Here is a 22,249-nt window from a genome sequence, read left to right as displayed (position 1 = left end):
CCGGAGCGACCCTTGCCCAAGGGGTCGCTCCCCAAACATTTAAAAAACAAAAAAACAATAAATAAAATTTTCCCTGGTGTCTAGTGGATGTCTGCCTCCCCCATAGTGGGGTGTCGTTTATTGGAAGTGGTGTAGAGTGGAGTGCCACACACTGGAGTGGCTTGGAGTGGAGTGGAACACAGTGAAATCACATTGAGTGGTGTGGCATGCAGTGGAATGGTGTAGAGTGGAATAGTATATACTGGAGTAGTTTATAGCAGAGTGGCATATAGTTGAGTGGTGTATACTGATGAGGCATTGAGTGTAGTTGCATATATTTACATACAATGTAATTTCATAGAGTGGACTGGCATAGTAGCATAACGTTGAGTGGTGTAGAGCAGAGTGTTGTACAGTGGAGTGGTGTAGAGTGCAATAGTGTATAGTGGATTAGCGTACAGTGGAGAAAATTACACTTTAGCAGAGTAAAGTGGCGTTGCATACAGTGTAATAGCATTGAGTGGAGTAGCATAGCGCGGAGTCTCCTACATTGGAGAGGCAAAGAGTGAAGTGGTGTAGAGCAAAATAGTATGAAGTGGAGAGGCCACAAAAGCATGGCATATGGACATATGGGCACATGTGAAATTTAGCAGCAATGTAGATTATGGTGTGCAGACAGTGAATTGCGCTGCCTTGCATTTATGCCTCAGATTTACCAATAAACGCCATGCTGTTGATAAATGGTTTATTAGTATATGCAGGTAGGTACCTACAGCTAGTAATAACACTATAATCATGAATAAGGTCCACACAAGAAACACAATAAAGACACAACACACAATAAAATCTGTGAGAAAGCTGGGCTTTTTGCAGAAGCCCTGCCAATGTTGGATATATTATAACTATTATAGGGAAGGAGTTTTAGAACTCTTTCTAAAAGTTACCTATATTAGTCCTGTAGTGCCCTTTCCTGATTTTTCAGCCTCTGGCAAGCTGAGCCAAGCTACCTTAATGAGGTGTGAGGTGGCCTGGGCTGAGAAAAAGGAAGCATCTGGTGGGAGGAGAACTGCAAAGGAGGAAGGGGTGGCCAAACTGGTTTTCAAAGGAGGGAAAGACAGATGGAACAGAAACCAGACCTCCTTCATTTTCTTCACCCCAAAACAGACGGGAGCCCCTGTACTTAAATTACCAGAGGGCCTGGAAGGGGTATGTTAGAGAAACTTACCAACCACAAAAGTGGGTGGGCTCAGCCAGATTTAGCCTCCCAGGGGATATTTTCTCCATCTTGGATTTTGGAAAACAAGCCTTTCTGGTATTGCTTTTTGCCACAGTTTGCAGGAAGTGATCACCCCAGAGGTTGGCACCCTGCACCCCATTGGACAGGGATGTCCCCCTGCTTGTCAAACCACAAGCATGGGTAAATATGGAAGAGCTGCCCAGAAACTCAGATCCCTGCTGGAAGAAGGTCAGATGAGAGCCATTATACTGCTGAATCCCTGGTTTGCACCCTCAGGACTTCACCAGCTGCACCCTCTGGACTTCACCACAAGAAAAACTTTGCCTTGCTTCTAAAGGTCCATGAGTGGACTCGCTGTAAGCAAAAGGTACAAAGGAGTTACCAAGATTCCTCTATATCAGGTCCTGCAAGAAAGAGCCTAGCTGATCAGCGCCCGGTGGCCTTTTGAGGATTCTGAGCAGGTGCATTCTGGGAATGGTATTCCCAACTCCTAATGAGCAACTCAAAGCTTCTTGGACATTGCACCAAGTTTGTGGACACTACAAGACCTCAACAAGAGCTTCTGGAAGCATAACCAGAAGTGTGGAGAAGTTTGGAGCATCTTTAAAAAATTAGCTCCTTAAGTTGACCACGACCTTGCACTAAGCCAAGCCATTGATGTATCATGGCACTCTGGCCTGAAGAGCAACCTCGCTCAACAACGAGAGAAAAAGGTTCAGAAAAAAGACTATGGGACTGATATAGAGTTTGGCGGATGGGTTACTCTTTCACAAGCATGACAGATAGTCCATCTGCCATATTACAATATCCATAGGATAAAATGGAATTGTAAGACGACAAGCGGACTTTCTCTCATGTTTGTGATGGAGTAACCCCATCCGCCGAACTGTAAATCAGACCATAAATAATCTTGACTGAGGCCTCCCGCTTAGTGTATCCGGCTTGGGCTCTATTGCAGTTGACCTCAAACTTTGACTTTGTCCCAGTCAAAGGCGACCAGATGTCCACAGTTGGGGCTTTTACTTTTAGGCACTAGAGAGCATCTTTTTACATTTAATCTTTCAAGATTTATATCTCTGGTTCCCTACATTGGACTTTTGTTGTTTTGGTTTTATTTAAAAAAAAAAAAAAAAATGTTTTGTATTTTTATAAATTTGTGTTGTTTTTTTATTGTGTGTTGTGTTTTACTTATTTACTGTTTTGTTAAACCTAAGTCGTGTGGGTCAAGCTACCAAGGGTTGAGAAAGGATTCATTCATTGAGACCATAACTGGACCCTATGTGAGATTGTGGCCTCTTACTAAGTGTATGTACCTACCTACCCTTACTAATAATCCACTTTCCAACAGGGGGACTGGAGACTGGCACTGTCGACAATTGGAAGGAAGAAAGGAATAACCCACTGTCTGGCCACTTGATCAAGGATTCTGTATCTAATTGATCCCAGGACCAGAGGGGCACACCCAAGAACCAGGGAAGCTGGTTCCTCTACACCCCCTAAGGACCTGTTCGGGAAAAGACTGGGCAGCTCCAAAGGAGGAGAGGCCCGGAGAACAAGGTGAAAGACTGGCACAGGGAGCAATCAGAATCCTCTACTTCACAAGAGGATGTCTTGGAGGTCAGGAGGCCTGAGGAATGGGCTCCAGATTACTAGGTCACTACCAGGAGCATAAGGAGACCATGAACAATAAAATCATCCAACAGGACCCAAGCTATGGCTGCTAAAAGTGTAGGTGACCTTTGACCTTTGGGAGACACCAGCAACAAAGTGCTGGTACTCTGCCACTGTTTTATGCCCTGCCCATGAGGTGGGCCACTGCCTGAGGGCAGCCTCCACAAAACTGGACATGAAGGGCAAGCAGCATTCTGCGTACCCCCCCACCCAGCTGATCTATGTTGCGAGGGAGTGCTGTCACGCTCCACCATTAAAGATGAGGTGGGGCCCAGGACACCATCCCTGGGGCTTGAAATTAATGCTGCTGCAAGAGAGAGCTGCCACACTCCTTCACCAGATGAAGGAGGGGGCCCAGGATCCCATCCCTGGGCCCCAGGATCCCTACAGCAGAGTACAGGAGTGCCACCACACCCCTGAGCTGCAGCGATTCCTCGCTCCTGGGGCCTCTGTCCAAAGGGAGCCGAAAGGCTGACCAGATGTTAAGGGCAGACAAGAATGCAGGCTGCTGTCACCCATGGCAGCAGGCCAGTGTACTGTTGCGCAGGGAGCAGAATCAGGACAGTCCAGTGTGAGATGTTTTTGTCGATGACTCAGTGTGCTACATGAATACATTGTTAATTCTTACAAATTGCTATTTGAAACCAAAGTAAAGTTTGCTATTTTGATGCCAAATTTCATGATGTTTGAATTAACAATTGCTCTTTCTTCTTCATATGCATTGTTATTTGTGTTTGTGAAATGTTCATGTTGATACATTTATAAATAACACTGAGCTCATAATATAGTAGTTAGAACTAGCAATCCTCATGTACATATTTCCCCATGATCAGATTAGATCTAAAATGAGAAAAGCTAGACATGTATAACTTCAGATTCCCTAAAACCAGAAAAGGTAAAAGTGTATCTGTCCCCTAAAAGCTGCTCGGCTTATCATGGAGTCGCCACTAAAAACACATGCCAACTAGGTTCCCCACACCGGCTAAAAAACTTAACAAGGTTTGTCATGAATGGCACAAACATACTAAGTCACACAATATTTCCATGGCCAAAGGACACTTCCATAATTGAGTACACACATATGGACCAAGTATGTAGAGCAAAAGAAGGACAGCAGAGAAGCATTATTAGAACTATTAAAACTATGGGCCATCTTCAAGGGGTCTCAGACCGATAAACCTATTCCACAATCAGCAAGCAAGGCATCCACACCTCCCCCGCCATATGCAGGAATGGACTTGTTCTCCCTGATGCCTGCTATCCTGCATTAGGTTATAGATATCCACCAGTTGAGGGAGCCGGAGGATCTCTTACCGAACAATGAACTGCTTGACTGTCTAACAAGCCAACAGGCCCAGACAATCCCAGCACCACCCCAGCTCAGTCCAGCAATAGAGCTCCCTAAAGTTCAACCCCCCCTCCTGTCACGTTCAGCCCATAAAACCTCATCAGCACGAAGAACAGGCACCCCTACCCATTCAGATGAGGACACTCAAGTCACAGGGAGATTCACATTGGTTCTGTACAGTGACACAACTAGCAGGGGTGAGGAAAGGGGTCCCAGTCCTTTGGCAACTGATGATGAGGGGTAGCCACAGGGTTTGCTCTGGTAGCCAATGAAACAACAGAAAGCGAGTATGAGCGCAGGTTCCGACCAAAAATAACAGCTCATAGCTCAGGATGAAGGAGGCAACCTAGGTGGGATTTAGTGGAAAGGCAGGAGATGAGGAGAGAGAGAGAGAGAGAGAGAGAGAGAGAGAGAGAGAGAGAGAGAGAGCTCCCACCCTGGAAGCACAACAAGAGAGTAAGCGGCAAACCTTCCACCTGAGGGAAGATTCAGAGGCAGAAGTATAGGAAAGGCTTCTGGTTGGGCTCTGAGCCTCATAGATTGTCAATATAGGAGGGGGTCTGACCAGGAAATAAGAGACCATGGTAGCCTGGTGCAAACTCAACTTAGACAGAGGAGAACCAAGATGGCACATTTGCGTGCACACGAGGAAAGTAGCAATGAAGACGTCTGCTGCTCCTCCTGAATGTGCAGGTCAGAGAAACTGACCTCAAGAAAGATAGTGGCCTGAGAGGATGGTGAGATCTTTGCGTGGCCATTTCATCACCTGCTTGCCCGCTGGGCCAAGGGTAACAGACCAGTACAATAGACCTGGTCAAAGGAGGCATCCTTCGAACCAGAGGACATGGACATTGCAGAAGACTGCATCCCTCATGGAGGGGGAGATCCCAAGTGGAACGTCCACTATTTGCAGGATTGTCTAAGAAAATGGGAACAGCATGTTAGAGAGAAGCCAATGAAGCCACCCGCAGCCAAATTATGCCCAATACTGCAGAATGGCCTGTCAGGGACCATCCATGTGTAATGGTCTCAGATGGATAAAGAAGGGCTGAGAACCAAATTTACACCATTGGTGGGTGGAGCAGGGAAATTGATCTCATGTTTTGAGAAGAACACTGCTGTAAGAAACCTAGCAATAACTGATGTCAAAAGTGTGCTAAGTAGTCTTATTGGAGAGCAGACTAACACAGTGTTTGCCCGAGCTTGCAACCCAGCAATCACGTTGACAAGCACTGAGCGTGACTGGCCACTTTCAAATTGGATAGGCACCAAATATGGACAGCCCTGAGGGAAATGTTTCCTAACTGCCCAGATGTGGGAGGGTTGACGGCAGAAAACCATGAAACCTGGGGAGACCACAGATGATTTTTTTAATAGAATGAGAGATCGATGGGAGCAAGAGACAGGTTAGCCGTGACCAATATGGGCCCCCAAATTGCATTGTTTTACAATGTCCCCAAAAAGTATCTGTCAACCGAAATACAAAGAAGATCGTACAGTATTGTGGGCCTAGACACCAAATCCTGATAGGAGATAAAAGCTCACATATTACACTACCACAAAAAGAAACAAAAAAAGACAGGAACAAGCCTAGAGAGACACTACTGAGTTGAGTGATACAGACCACCCTCAAGGGGGCAGCACCAGCCTCGAGCATGCGTCTGGCCCCAGTGCTGAAGGGCGCTCCACTGCAAACCCCCAGAGGGTTTCAACATAGCTATAACAGCAGAAACCAGTGAGGTTGGCAGCAGCCAGACCCAGGAGCATGTTACTATAGCCACAGAATGGGCCACATGGCCAACAGATGCCAACTAAAGCCATATCATGAACAGAGATCGATGAGCCAGGGCCAGTCCCCACAAAATCTCTGTCCACAATACCAAGCTTAGGGAAACCCAAATGCACCTTACACTCAGCCACAGGGATGTCAGTCCACCACTGCTCCATCTCAACAGGGGTCAGGCAACTGGATAAACCTGTGGCAATACCAACCACAGAAAGGGAACGCGGCCCAAGAAGGACTGGGGTCACAGCCACCACAGGAAGGGATAACTGTTTGGGGAAGCATTGCCTTCACGCTTATGCAGAACCTAAATGTGCAGTAAAGTTAACACCCCCAATGCGAAGCATCCATTTCACGTACACCCCGAAATTTGCTGTACCAAACCTCAAAAGAAGGACCAATGAGATCACATAAAGGATTCAAGCCTTTACTTGCATTCAGGAAGCTTGGGGACACTGTACGCATTCTGTCGATTGGGTCTCCTCTCTAGAGTATGCCATTTAGGGTGCCTGCAGGAGCATAGGCCCTCAGTGCTGCTGATACCCCAGGGTAGAGTTGGCTGGCTATATCCAAGGAGGAGGGCAGACTGATGAGAGAGGCAGGGCAGCTCCCCAACCAGTGCTTAAAAGCAGGCATCCAGGTCCCTGCACCCATAGGTCAATTGGGGCTTGTTCCAATCGCCAAGTCAAAAGCTCCCCATTCACCAGAACCTGGCCCTGGACCAAAATTCCTACATAGCATGTGGTCCCAAACAGCCAAATGGAGGCCCCACTTTTAGTTTACAAAAAAGCTGTTCCCCAGTGCCAGGAGCCAGGTTTCCTGTACGATTGGGATAGTTAAGACACCATAACCTCCACAGCCAGGGATAAAATCTGACAGATTGCAGAGCACCCCTGGATGCCGATTCAATAGGGGGTGGACGGTCCACCAGAACAACCAGCTGTCAACCAGCTGTCCCAGTCCATTACCATGGTTTGGGCAAATTTCAACGAGTTCTTGGCCTTGCACCAGACTATTCATGCAGCAATATTTTGCCTCCTCCTTTCCCTCTGAGGGAGAGCGGCGTACTGGGAAAAAAGTGAGTCTGAAAATGTCCATTAAAGCTCCAAGCAGAGTAGAATGCAATGATATGATCATTTCCGCATCAGGCCAAGAAATTGAGCCACTAAAAGGCCTTACACACACCGTCTGGAGCAAGCAATAGTCCTAATGTCAGACAACGCTATTCAGGGGCACATGGGGACCGCGGAACAGGCCCTGTCCTGTGCATGACAGTTGAAGATTACAGATTATGAAAAAATCTAGGAAAGCACCCAAAGACCGATTAAAAAAATTCCAAAGCTAGTCCAAAAGAATTCCCTAGAAAAAGGGCATAGTCAAGACACCTGGCACCATTAGGGAGGATCATGTTGCACGCCACATGACAGGACAAGGGGAGACATACGCGACCACAGGGCACATTGCGATTGCGAAACAACGTCTAGTTGCAAGACTCCCCATTCATACTTCACCCTGCGGATTGATTGATGGAGACCAACCGCAGTGATGACACCCCCATGTACACACTAGAATGTATAGGATACTGGATGAGCAGTTGTCTTGGAGTTGTAAATAAGGTCCTGATAACAAATGCAGGTGGGTCTCAACCTTACATGGACATAATGAGTGGCTACGGGTGATGTATCCAGATGTCCAGCCTGAGGGGCTCGTGAATGCTAATTGAGTTTTGATTGTTTGAGTGTTCCTATCTTCATGGGGCTTCTGACTTTATGGTGTTTCGGGAATGTGCACACTGCTATGGGCATGTGTGCTTTATTGAGGCCAATTCTGTGTGAATGTTGTGTTGGCACTGCGGCTATCTGTGGGACTGACCTGAATTTCCTGTTTGCATGTTTGTCTGCCGTCTACAAGCTGCCCCACCTGTGTCCTTTCGGTCAATAACCTCAGGCCTAGGTCTCAGAACCTTTCTGACCACGTACGTTTGAGTCCAGAATGATGGCGAGTTCATGATGAGTGAATTCAACAATAGTGATGCAGCTTTGTTTTTATTTGTGGACTTATCATGGTACACATTGACATTGTGTTTTTTTTCCCCCCTCTAGTTGAATTTTCAACTACACCATCTAACACATACTTCATGACAGTCACATTATTAGGGGCTTGTTTATCTACATCCCTAGTTACTTGCATTCTACCAATTTTAGGACTGCGTTTTTACATCAGGAAACCCCCACTTACAGGAAAACACACAAGAGCAATAATAGTATTTAAACGGGCAACAATGACATGCACATACCAGTCAGCCACAGGGGGAGCCAGGAGAACCAGTTTATGAACAACTCCTGCTCAGGGACACCTCCCTCCTCATGTATGTCTCTTTGTAAATGGTCCAATGCTTGTATGGCAAGAGTCAGCGTTCTGTTGCCCACGTCATTGACTGTTATAAACATACAGCAGGAGGCACTGATCTTGGCAAATACCCCTTCCTTTCTAGAGGTCATTAATTCCAACACATATTGATGATGCACCACCATGAGACGGATGGCTCGCTGTTGATCAAATTAAGGCTGAGGTGATTGCTACTCAACATCTTGAGCATTTCCCACCTGGTTATTTGTAACCAGCGGACGTTTGCTTTCGTCTGTACAGTGAAGGAGGGTACTGACTTTCCCCCTCATATTTGAGCATCAGAAAACAGCCTGAATTCTTCTGGAATGTCCTTGTACTGAGACCAGCCAAAATAATCAGCAGTTCTTTTTTTCTCTAGCCTGATGCAACAGAGTTGTGTTCTTCTTTAGCAGGTATTTGTACAGCTCTGACAGATCTTCTCTGGGAATGTCCAGGATCAGGGTATGCATGGTGATGATGGAGCAGAGACAATGGCCCGCATTACAACCTCATTACAACCTCGCGGTCGGTGTTAAAGCGTGGTAATACCGCCAACAGGCCGATGAAAAAAAAATGGGATTACGACCACAGAGGAAACCGCCAACATAGACAGCCACTTTAACACTCCGACCGCCACAGCGGTACAAACAAACAGTGCAGCGGTAACCACCAACAGACAGGCGGAAGACAGTGTACCGCCCACCCTATCACAAGATGCCAATCCGCCACCTTTTCCGGGGCGGAACCAACGCGAACAAAAACACGGCAGAAACAGTACACAGAAGGGGAAATCACTCACCTCTCCACACCCCACGAGGAACCAGGACGCCATGGGGCCAGAACTGCAGATCCTGCTGGCGATGGTCTTACTGCTCCTCTATCAGGAGCTCCAGAGACGGCGGCGACAACCACGGTGAGTACTGCACCTACAACACAGGGGAAGGGGGGAGGGAAAAGAGAGTGACAAACACATGTAACACGGAACACCGTGCTGCAACATTACATATACACCCCCCTAACCCCCTTGAATAACGCAAGGATAAAAGGAATTGATTTGAACGATTGTAATCAATAAAAATCCAGTACTAAAAACTCTAAATACAGTATATACAATTATGTACACCAACTACACAAGTCTGGATAGTGCACCAATCATTGTCCGTGGACCACTGGGCCAAAAATGCATGGGCGAGGCCCACAATAGATACCTAACTCCAAACGGAGAGAACACTGGAGGGGCATCAGATAGAAAATAAACAGGCACCTCAGGGGTAGGGGGAGGGAGGGCACCTCAGCCTGATGAACGCACAATGCCACTGCTCCGCAAGGGGGCTCCATGCCCACTGCTTTATCCTGGGGAGTGCAAAGACACAGGGGGTAATTCTGAGTCTGGCGGGCGGCGGAGGCCGCCCGCCAGACTTCCCCCCTCCAAAATACCGCTCCGCGGTCGAAAGACCGCTGAGGGCATTTTGGCTTTTGCACTGGGCTGGCGGGCGACCGCCAAAAGGCCGCCCGCCAGCCCAGTGCAAAAGAGCCTTCCTACGAGGACGCCGGCTCAGAATTGAGCCGGCGGAGTTGGAAGGTGCGAAGGGTGCAGTGGCACCCGTCGCGTATTTCAGTGTCTGCAATGCAGACACTGAAATACAATGTGGGGCCCTCTTACGGGGGCCCCTGCAGTGCCCATGCCATTGGCATGGGCACTGCAGGGGCCCCCAGGGGCCCCACGACAACCCATACCGCCATCCTGTTCCTGGCGGGAGAACCGCCAGGAACAGGATGGCGGTATGGGCTGTCAGAATCCCCCATGGCGGCGCAGCAAGCTGCGCCGCCATGGGGGATACCCAGGGCAGCGGAAAACCGGCGGGAGACCGCCGGTTTTCCACTTCTGACCGCGGCAAAACCGCCGCGGTCAGAATGCCCTGCGGGGCACCGCCAGCCTGTTGGCGGTGCTCCCGCCGACCCTGGCCCCGGCGGTAAGGAACCGCCGGTGTCAGAATCAGGCCCACAGTCTCTCAAGTCTTTTCAGAGGGTGGGTTGCCCACTGTTTTATCCTGGGGAGTGCAAAGCCACAGTCTCTCAAGTGGGTGGGTTGCCCACTGCTTTATCCTGGGGAGTGCAAAGCCACAGTCTCTCAAGTGTTTTGAGTGGGTGGGTTGCCCACTGCTTTATCCTGGGGAGTGCAAAGCCACAGTCTCTCAAGTCTTTTCAGTGGGTGGGTTGCCCACTGTTTTATCCTGGGGAGTGCAAAGCCACAGTCTCTCAAGTGGGTGGGTTGCCCACTGCTTTATCCTGGGGAGTGCAAAGCCACAGTCTCTCAAGTCTTTTCAGTGGGTGGGTTGCCCACTGCTTTATCCTGGGAAGTGCAAAGCCACAGTCTCTCAAGTCTTTTCAATGGGTGGGTTGCCCACTGCTTTATCCTGGGGTGTGCAAAGCCACAGTCTCTCAAGTGTCTCAAGGGGGTGGGTTGCCCACTGCTTTATCCTGGGGAGTGCAAAGCCACAGTCTTTCAAGTCTTTTTAGTGGGTGGGTTGCCTACTGCTTTATCCTGGGGTGTGCAAAGCCACAGTCTCTCAAGTGTCTCAAGTGGGTGGGTTGCCCACTACTTTATCCTGGGGAGTGCAAAGCCACAGTATCACAAGTGCATGCCTTTCTCCACTGGTTCTGGTGTGGGCTTTGTGCCCAGAGTGCTTCATCCTGCCAAGGACAGAGGTAGTGCTTGTGATACTCCACTGGTTCTGGAGGAGGCTTTGTGCCCAGAGTGCTTCATCCTGCCAAGGACAGAGGTACTGGATGTGATACTCCACTGGTTCTGGAGGGGGCTTGGTGCCCAGAGTGCTTCATCCTACCAAGGACAGAGGTACTGGATGTGATACTCCACTGGTTCTGGAGGGGGCTTGGTGCCCATACTGCTTTATCAGACGAATGACCACTGGGGATGGCAGCCATGTCTGTGGTGGTGCCACTGGCTCAGGATGTCACGGGGCCGCTGGCGGTGCTTGCGGCGGTGTCAGTTGCGGTGGTGCCTGCGGCGGTGCTTGTGGCGGTGTCAGTCGCATTGGTGCTGGCGGCGGGCTCTGTGGCGGCGGTGCTGGCAGTGGGCTCTGTGGCAGCGGTGCTGGTTGTGGGCTCTGTGGCATCGGTGCTGGCGATGGGCTCTGTGGCAGTGGTGCTGGCAGCGGGCTCTGTGGCAGCGGTGCTTGCGGTGGGCTCTGTGGCAGCGGTGCTGGTGGCGGGCTCTGTGGCGGTGCAGGTGGTGGTCTTCTCTGCCATACAGGTTGGCGTCGACATGGACATAAGGTGTGACACTGGTCCCTCAATCAGTGCCACCATGCCCTCTCCTGAACTGCCCTTCAGGCTCTGTCCCTTCCCCACCCTGGATGGTGGCGCAGATGTCTTGCCACTATGGCCTTTCATTTTCCCTGAGCCCTTGGTGGCAGGTGTTGTCTGCTTCTCCCTCCGGGATGTGGGCAACTCTTTTAGTTTTGCAGGTGGCGGAATGTCCTTGCCCTCGCTCCGTGGCACACTGGCAGCCCTGATGGTTGGCGCACTCCAATAGCCCGCAGTTGCTGGCACCACTGTGCCTGGGGATGTGGTGGCTGAGGTGCTGGGTTGGGACCTGGAAAGCCTGGCCCTAGGAGATGGACGGAGGGAAGGTGTAGAGAAGAGGCCAATATTAGCCAGGAAAAGATTTTTAAACACACTGGGATGGGAAGATGGAGTGGAGGAAGAGGTAGTGGTTGCAGGAGGTGTACGCCTGCTGAATTTGGGTGAAGGTGCATGGGCTGGAGGCTGTTGTGAGGTTGATGGCTGTTGGGTGGGTGTGTGCCTGCATTTTTGTAGTTTGGGAGGACGGCTCACATACACACTGGTAGAGGACACAGGGTATGTGTGAATGGTAGTGGGGGTGGTGAGTGCACGTGAGCGGTGTGTGGTGATGGGCGTGCTGGAGGTAGTGGCTGAAGATGTAGTGCATGCAGGTGTGAGTGGAGACGAGACTGGGAGGGAGGAGGGAGACATGGAGGAGGGGGACACAGTGGAGGCAGTGGATGTTGGTATGTCTGCATGGGTATGGTACTTGTGTGAGTGCCTGTGGGATGTGTGCTGCTTATGTTTGCCTGAGCCACCCTTGTGTGTTGAGGTGTGTGCATGCTGATCTGATGGTGTGCTTGGGATAGGCTGAGGTACAGGGGATTGGGTCTGGGTTTGAGGAAGTTGGAGGGGGGAGGCTGGACACAGGGACAATGGCTGCCATCAGTGCTGAGGCCAGAGCCTGAAATGCTCTCTGTTGGGCTGCCTGGCCAGAATGAATGCCCTCCAGGTATGCATCTGTTTGTTGCAAATGCCTCTCAACACCCTGGATGGCATTCACAATGGTAGACTGCCCAACAGTGAGGGATCTCAGGAGGTCAATAGCCTCCTCACTGAGGGCAGCAGGGCTGACTGGGGCAGGGCCTGAGGTGCCTGGGGCAAAGGAGATGCCCACCTTCCTGGGTGAGCGGGCACGGGACACACGCTGAGTGGCTGCTGGGAGGGCGGTGCTGGTATGGGGGTGGCGGCTGTACCTGTTGATGCGGGGGGCACAGAGGGGCCTGCCACCGCAAGGGAGCTCCCATCAGAGGAGGAGTCGCTGTCACTGCTGTCACCTCCTGTCCCCGCCATGGAGCTCCCCTCGCCCTCCGTCCCACTGGTGGCTTCAGACTCTGTTGTTTCGCTTTCCAGGGCCAAGTGGGATGCAGCTCCCGCCTGCTCCTGTGCCACTGCTCCTCCATCTGATGATGCTATTGCACACAAGAACAGGGAGACCACAAAAAGGGGGGGGGGGGAGACAGAAGAAAGACATGTTCAGTGCATGCAACACTACTACCGTTGGCGGACACTACAGACACAGTAGACCTCTGCACTACGCCATGCACTTATTGTTCCTAGATTATTCACAGGACCATGGGGTACATGGCCTATGCTCGCTTTCTACACACATGGAAGTCACAGGAGCCTGACTAGGTGTAGATGGCACTAACCACTAGTGGGGTTGGGGTGCCACTGAGCCTGCCTCACAAGGGACCTTGCCTACCAAGCTAGCCCTGGCCTAGGGGAACCCACTGGCCATCTCCCCTACCCAGACACCTCGTAATGCGTGCAGAGTCAGATGATTGTGACTGTACTCACCCCCTTGTGGCTGCTGTGATGCCCTCAAGCGCCCATCCAACTCAGGATACGCCACCGCCAGGATCCGGAACATCAGGGGGGGTCATGGTGCGACGGGCACCCCCCCACGTTGGGAGGCCATCCCCAGCTGGGCCTCCACCGTCTTGTTGCTCCAGCGGCGAATGTCCTCCCATCTTTTCCGGCAGTGGGTGCTCCGTCTGTGGTGGACCCCCAGGGTCCGGATGTCCTTGGCGATGGCACGCCAAATATCCTTCTTCTGGTGGGCGCTGACCTAGAGGAATAGTACAGGGGAAAAGGATAATCTGTACCCGTCCGGGACCACATACTCATTGGCCCACATTCCCACCCTTGACCTGACGCACATACACTCACAGTCTGCTCATGCAGGCCTCAGTCCCCCCCCCCATGTATCTTCCATCCACACCACTCCAAACAGGCATTGCCCATGCAGCATGCTCACAGTGTACTCACCTGTTTGTCTGGAGGACCGTAGAGTAGCGTGTACTGGGGGAGGACCCCATCCACTAACTACTCCAACTCCTCCAAAGTGAAGGCAGGGGCCCTTTCCCCAGACACATGAGCCATTGTCGCTTCCAGACCCAGGTCACAGCAGCACTTGCAGTGTAGGTCCTCTCCTGTTGAAGGTCAGGTATCAAGTGAGTGAACAGACAGAAAATGGCGGTCACGTCCGCGGCGGTGAGTACCGTCACCGCCGGCATACATCGGCATTGGCTCCTGGGACACATAGGGTTCAATGTTAACCAATGCAGGATTGCGCAGCGGTCCTCTACCGCCTACCGCGATGGTGTACAACGCCAGCGCAGTTACCTCATATCCCCTTGTCCCACATTACAGGTCATTCAGCCGCCATTTCAGGGGGCCACATGGCATTATTTTTTAATGCATCACACATATCTAGGCCTTGCATACACACAGAAACAGGCACATAGCGGATTGACAAATGTGTGCATTAAATTATTTTTTTACTACCTCAGTGTTGGCTGACTCTGTGCTCGCTGTTCTCGTCCATAAGGCACGTCCGCGTGTTGAACACCAGCGAAGTTACCTCATATCCCCTTGTCCCACCTTACAGGTCAGGCAGCCGACATTTCACGGTGCCACATGGCATTAATAATAACTGAGTCACACCTATCTAGGCCTTGCATACACACAGTAACAGGCACATTGCAGATTAATAAATGTGTGCAAATGACATTTTGTAACACCTCAGTGTTGGCTGACTCTCTGCTCGCTGTTCTCGTCCGCTGGGACAGGTGATGAGATGGCGGCATCCTCCGGTGTACAGACCACTGGTGGACCTGTCGACAATGGAAGAGAGACACGTAATAGTCACCTACAGACTTGATCGTGCAACGATCCATGAACTGTGTGCCCAGTTGGAGCCAGACCTGATGTCAGCTATCTACCATCCCACAGGGATCCCACCTCTAGTGCAGGTCCTGTCAGTACTCCATTTCCTGGCAAGTGGGCCTTTTCAAACAACAGTGGCGATTGCATCAGGGATGTCCCAGCCAATGTTCTCTAACTTGTTGTCCAGAGTGTTGTCTGCCCTGCTGAAACACATGCGCAGCTACATCGTTTTCCCTCAGGTGGAGGATTTGCCTACAGTGAAAGGTGACTTCTATGCCCTGGGACATATCCCCAACATCATAGGTGCCATTGATGGGACACATGTGGCCTTGGTACCCCCTGCAGGAGTGAACAGGTGTACAGAAACCGGAGGAGCTACCATTCTATGAATGTGCAGATGGTGTGTTTGGCCGACCTGTACATCTCCCATGTGAATGCCAAGTTTCCTGGCTCAGTGCATGACGCTTACATTCTGAGGAAGAGCAGCAACCCTTATATGATGGGGCAACTCCAGAGGCACCGTGTGTGGCTAATAGGTGAGGACAAGGACCCTATACCCTGTGAATAGTTTTCTGGGTCTGGGGTTGTCCCTACGGGTTAGTGTGTGTCTAACAGTTGTCCCTCAATATTTTCAGGTGACTCTGGTTACCCCAACCTGTCATGTCTACTGACCCCAGTGAGAAATCCTAGGACAAGGGCAGAGGAACGCTACAATGAGGCACATGGGTGAACTAGGAGGATTATAGAAAGAACCTTCGGCCTCCTGAAGGTCATGTTCCGGTGCCTCCATATGACAGGTGGTTCTCTCTACTACTCACCAAAGAAGATGTGCCAGATCATCGTGGCCTGCTGTATGCTGCACAACCTGGCTTTGCGACAATAGGTGCTTTTCTGCAGGAGGATGGTCCAGTTGGAGGTTTTGTTGCAGCTGTGGAGCCTGTGGACAGTGAAAAAGAGGAGGCAGAAGAGGATATCGACAACAGAAACAAAGTTATCCAGCAATACTTCCAGTGAGACACAGGTAAGAAGATATCACTGCCTCCCACATCTCATACTATTGTTTGACCTATCATTAGTCTGTCATTTTCACCCAGTGTATGGACCCTGACTTGTCACTTTGCCTTTCCATTTAACAGATGTGGGTCCCATTTTGTGACCTCTGCAATATTTCCTCATGGTCTAGAGCTGTGTTACATTGGTATGTTGACATTTAAATTGACATTGCTATATTCCATAGCTATTGCAATTACACATTTGTGAAAGCACAGACTGACTCCAGAATGTTTTGTGATTGATGTGTGTTTATTTTTGTGCAAATAAGTGGAGGGTTGTAAAATGGTCAGGGGTGATGGTGGAGAAATGTCCATGGCAGAGTCCAGTCTATTTGTTTCACAGGTGCATTGTCCAAAGGGGCATAGGAAGTGGAGCAAGGGCAGTTGAAGGATGGACAGGGTGACAAAGTGGGACAGAAGGATGACATTCAGGGGGGTCTCATTTCCTGGTGGGGGTCTTGTCAATGTTGTCTGTCTTGTTCCTGGATCTCAGGGACCGTTTGCGGGGTGGCTCTCCATCTGCAGAGGGTGGGGTGCTAGTGTTGTGGTCCTGTGGCGGTGCTTCCTGTCCACTAGCGCCGGCGGAGGTGGTGGGCTGTTTATCATCCAGGCTAGTGTCAGGGGCCCCTTCTTGTGCCATAGTGTCCCTCCTGCCACAAGGTCCTGCAGCACCCCTACAATGGTGACCAGGGTGGTGTTGATGGACTTGAGTTCTTCTCTGATCCCCAGATAGTGTTCCTCCTGCAGCCGCTGGGTCTCCTGAAAGTAGGCCAGTACTGTTGCCATCGTCTCCTAGGAATGATGGTACGCTCCCATGATGTTGGAGAGGGCCTTCTGGAGAGTGGATTCCCTGGGCATGTCCTCCCTCTGTCACACAGCAGTCCTCCCAGTTCCCCTGTTTTCCTGTTCCTCTGTCCCCCGAACCGTGTGCCCACTGCCACTGCCCCCAGGTCCCTGTTTTTGTAGGGGTGGTGGGTTTGCCTGGGTTCCCTGTAATGGACACACTGCTGCTTGACGTGTCCTGGGGAGAGAGGGATGGGCCCGCTGGGTGGGTGCTGTGCTGGTGTTTCCTGAGGGGGAGGCTCTGTGGTGGCTTGTGACAGTGTCAAGGGAACCGACTGTCCCGAGGTCACAGATGGGCCGGGCTGGTCACCTTGATCCAGTTGTGCAGAGCTGCTGTCATCACTGTGGGCTCTTCTGTGGGGGGACTGGACATGTCTGGAACCTCCTGTCCGGTGACGTTGGGTAGGGGTCCTGCAGGGGTGTAAAGGCATGATTATTGCATCTGTGTGTGCCATCGTTTGCAATGGGGGAGTGACCCCTGTACTCTAGTGCTTGCATTCTTGTCTAGGTCCTTGTGTGATATTTGGTTTGGGGTCTGTGTGGGTATCTGTTGTGGACATGCTTGGTGATTGGTGTCGATGCTTTGCTGTTGCATGCAGGTCTTGGTGTTGGGATGTGTGGGTTGTGATAGTGGGACATAAGTGAGGTGTTGGAGTGATGGGGGTGAGGGTGGGGGTATGTGATGGCATGCAGGTAGGGTGGGGGATATAACAGTTAAGAGTTGACTTACCAGAGTCCATTACTCCTGCTACTCCTGCGAGGCCCTCAGGATGCAGTATTGCCAAGACTTGCTCCTCTCATGTTGTTAGTTGTAGTCCTCTGTACTGCAATCTGGTGTCTGGAGACCACGGTGCGCACCTTCCCCCGTAGGTCATTCCACCTCTTCCTGATGTCATCCCGTGTTCTGGGCTGCTGTCCCACTGCATTGACCCTGTCGACGATTCTGTGCCATAGCTCCATCTTCCTAGCAATGGAGGTGTGCTGCACCTGTGATCCGAATAGCTGTGGCTCTACCTGGACGATTTCCTCCACCATGACCCTGAGCTCCTCCTCAAAGAACCTGGGGTGTCGTTGAGGTGCCATGATGTGGTGTGGGTGATGTGTGAGGTGGTGTCAGTTGTGATGTGTGAGGGGATGTGTTTGTGTGTGTTGTCTGAGGTGCGTGGATGTTGTGTGAGTGATGATGTTGTGTGCCTGTGGATGCTAGTGTTGTTTCTGGTGGTGTCTCTCTCTGGCCTTCTATCGCAGTTCTGGTCGTAAGGGTTTGTGGGTGATGTGGGTGTGTGTTTTATATTGGATTGGGTGTGTGGGAGTGGTGTGTGTATGTGTATCAGGTGTGTGTATTTCGATTTGTCCAATGTGGTTGTGTTTTGTAAATGTGTGTGTATTTTGAGTGCAGCGGTGTGTACCGCCAATGGAATACCGCAGTTGAAAGACCTCTGCGTGTACTCGTGTGTCGTGATAGTGTGGGCGTATTCCTGTTGGCGTGACGGTGGAGGTTTTGTTATCGCCAGTTTATCACTGACCTTTGGTGTGGCAGACTTGTGTGGGTGTCTGGATTTTGGCGGATTCCGAGCTGTGAGCCGTAATAGCTGTAGCGGTATTCCGCCACCGCAGCGGTGTGTTGGCGATCTTCTGCACGGCTGTAAGCGGGATTTACCGCCAGGGTTGTAATGAGGGCCAATGTGTAGTGTAAACTCACAGCATTTCCAAAAGGTGTCCATCAGCGACATTTCATGTCCGGAATGTGCAGGATATTGCCACAGTTTTCATTTGTTTCCTGTGGAACTGTTTATGTACATCTGAAACACATGGAGTACAGTGTGAGTTTCTGTACAATTGGGGGTTGTCCCTTTCCCTCCATCTTTGTATATCTATCTATCCCAGAATCCCAGATTTCCTGACATGGGGTATGTATACCGTTATTCAACCCTCCCCTACAAGACTCATTTCCCTTCATATCATCGAGGTGGCTGGCCCTACACTGGAACTCCACCTTTGGAATCCATTTGTTGTTTGAGAGGACAGACCCAGATACACTAGCAGTCACCTTGGGACCATGGATGGAAGTGGGAGTGGATGTCTTTATGCATTAGTTTGATGGTTTTGCTACCTCCAAGATTTGCTTTTCTGAAACGTCTCAGGGCCAAACAATATCCTCCCCTATGGTGCCCTTCCTGCGTATCCTATCTAGCTCAGTTTGAATATCGCTAGAGTCAGTGAAAAGATGCAGTGCTGTAGGATTGGTCATGTATTAGGTCAGATTTACTACTATTTTATGGGGTTCTACTCTGTTGGGTTGTATTTTGATCCTAATCCTTCATAGGTACATGTGGAGAAGGCATTTTTGCTTCTTTAGGGGCTACCTCTTGGGACAAGTAAAGCCTGTCCTCACCCACTGCATGTTGTAATAGCAAATAGGCGTAACATGACTCACCTGATGTTTTGGAGCCACAGCGGTCATGTGCTGATACTATGTGTTGTGTATGAGGGCACTGTGTAGCCCATGTGGAATGCTAGTGTTAGGTGTGGTGTTATTACAGGTGTCATGGGAGAGGTCCCTACAGAAGCGCCGTGACAATTTCTGGATAGACTTCATTAGACAGGGCCTTTCTTTGTCAATTAATGGATGTGGCGCTGTCCTAGTAAACAGATGATATACAAATGTACAACAATACATAAATTATAGAACATTGTAGGTCTTGAGATGAATCCAGGTGAGATGTCTGGTGATGGGAATTTCTTAGTTATGACAGTTTGAAAAAAGGTTGTAGTTCTAAATCCTGTTGGGAGTATTGATGTGGAGAGTTCTTGGAGCAGTTTGTAGTTCTTCATCCTGTTGGGAGTATTGATGTGGCCACTGAAAAGCAGATGGTCCGCTGTAAAGGTGGTGCACTTGGCGGCTCAATTGCATACCTATTGCTAAGTTTAATTTGTTATTTGAAAAAACATTGCATCCTTGCAGGTATCCTCACCAATTATTTCTTGGGGGTTCCTGAGCTTTTTTACTTTTGGGGTGTGTTTCATCCACACTTCATTCCTATATTTTTAAATGAAGCACCAGAGGGTGGCCCCAATTGAGGTATCTATTTGAAAAAGTGGGTTAGCATGTTAATTTGTATTGGGCCTCCTCCCTCTCCGTGCCTGACTAGTTGTACAGAAGTAAAGCAATTTTAATTATTAATTAGCCCTCTGTGAGCCACACAAACCTCCACAGGCCCCGGCAGCCACCACCTCCCCAGGGCTACATTTTATGATTATACAGGGACCATCGTGGACACCCAAGCCCCAACTCCACAGTGCTAAATCAAATAAAATGATGGGGAGCTGCCCAGACCACCACCTCCCTAGGACAAAATATAATTTTTTGGAAGAAGGAAGGGTCCGTGCAGCCCCCCCCCTCTAAAGCCATATATGGACACAGGGACTGCCACTACCCAGGGCTGGCTCCTGCTACCTCCTGAGGTACCCACCCTTGGGAGATAGCTCCTGCCAAGCAAAAACAAACACTGCGCTTCCAGCAAGTGGGAGCTCTGAAATTGCTACCACTTGCTGGAAGCAAGATTTCATTTCTTTCCCTGCCTGCAGTCATGCAGGGAGCTGCGTGTGGGGACAATACTGGCTCCCACAGGAGACAGGAGTCGGCTTGGACCATGAGGACCTTGAGGCTCCCCCATGGTCCCCATGAGTATATACTGGGTGTCCTGGGGGGGCTAGACCACCCAGGAACACTTAGCCAGGCCTCAGGCATGTGGTCCCTGGGGCTGAAATTGACCTAGGGATGTGGCCTTATCCCTACCTCCCATCTTAAATTCAGTATTTTGCCCGAGGGAGCTGGTGGTCCCCTGGGACCCTGGGGGTCCATGCGGTCCCCTTTATATTTATTAAATGTAGCCCTAGGGAGGTGGTGATCCCTGTGGCCCGAAGGGGTCTGCATGGCCCTTGTATGTTTAATAAATGTAGCACCAGAGAGGTGGAGGTCCCTGGGCCTGGAGGTCTGTGGGGCCTCCCTTATATTTAATAAATGTAGGCCCTAAGAGGTGGTGGTCCTTAGAACCAGGGGTGTCCACTCGAGCCACTGTATATTTATTAAATGTAGCCACAGGAAAGTGGTTGTCCCTGGGGCTTTTAAAGACCTAAGAGCAGGGACCCTTGTGGCCCTTCCTTATTAATTGTATTGGCCATGCCCTCGGGACATAGCAAACCTGTGGCAAAATTAATAAGAAACACAGGAGACCCCCTTTTTTTCTATTTAAAAATTCATGCATTTCCTCAGATCCAGCTGCGGATTTTGAAAACACTGAAAAAAAATAATACATTTTGTCCCTGGCAGGGTCCCAAGGGGACACCAGGGCCAAGGCAAAGGTGTTAGGGTAAATATACAAGCCCTCTTTTTTGTGTGTCACAAAGGTTGTGTGACGCATGGTTAGGTGGTTATAGGGGTTGGCTGCAGGGACTGGCCCTAGATCAGTCCCTGCGGCCAACCCCCGCAGTGCATTTGCCAAAGTCCTTGCATGGCTCGGAGTTGGGTGGTTATAAGAGGTTTGGCTCAGGACCTGTCAGCTGACCTGCACAGCAGTGGCTGGTTTAGATTATAGTAATAAAAATTACTTTACGTTAAGTAAACCATTCAGCAATTCACTGAAAAATACAAGGTTTACAGAGACATTATAGTTAGGAAATAGAATTAAAAAACACATAGAAATGTACTTAAAAAACCAAAGGTTACATGAATATAACATATATTTAGGCTTTCATTTAACTCGCACAAAACCATAGAAATTCAGCAGTTACAGTTATGGTTATTTCAAATAACTGTAACTTGCGTCCTAAAGTAACTATCATTCACACCTTCGCCATGCACTGCTAATTACCCCAGATATTAGAACACTCATTACATCTTTTATAATAACATTGATAATATCACTGTAACATTTGCAGTAACATTGGGGGTCATTTCGACCTCTGCGGTCTTTTCACAAGACCGCCGAGGGACCGCCATGCTGAAGACCGCCAGTGGTGGCGGTTTTCCGCTCGGCATATTATGACTGCTGGCAGCCCTCCGTCCTTTTCCGGACGGAGAGCCGCCAGCCGCCATACTGGCGGCCGGCGGGGAAGTGGAGGTTCCTCCACCTCCACCACCCCGTCAACAGAATACCGCCCACCGAATCACGTAATGTGATTCAGCGTGGCGGTGTTCTGTTGACGGGTTGCTGGCGGCGGAGCAGCCCCCATGGATCCTGTCCCCTCCTGGAAGATCAACGGACAAGGTAAGTTGACCGTCCATTAGGGGAGGGGGGTGGGGGGGTGTTGTGTGATATGTGCGTGCATGGGGGTGTGCGTGTGAGTATGTAGAGGGGGTGTGTGAGTGCGTGTATGCATGCAGGGGTGTAGCGTGTCTGTCTGTATGT

Source organism: Pleurodeles waltl, chromosome 3_1, assembly GCF_031143425.1.
Source record: "Pleurodeles waltl isolate 20211129_DDA chromosome 3_1, aPleWal1.hap1.20221129, whole genome shotgun sequence".
NCBI lineage: Eukaryota > Metazoa > Chordata > Amphibia > Caudata > Salamandridae > Pleurodeles > Pleurodeles waltl.
The sequence above is the reverse complement of the archived record's forward strand: the minus strand, read 5'-3'. Positions refer to the sequence as shown.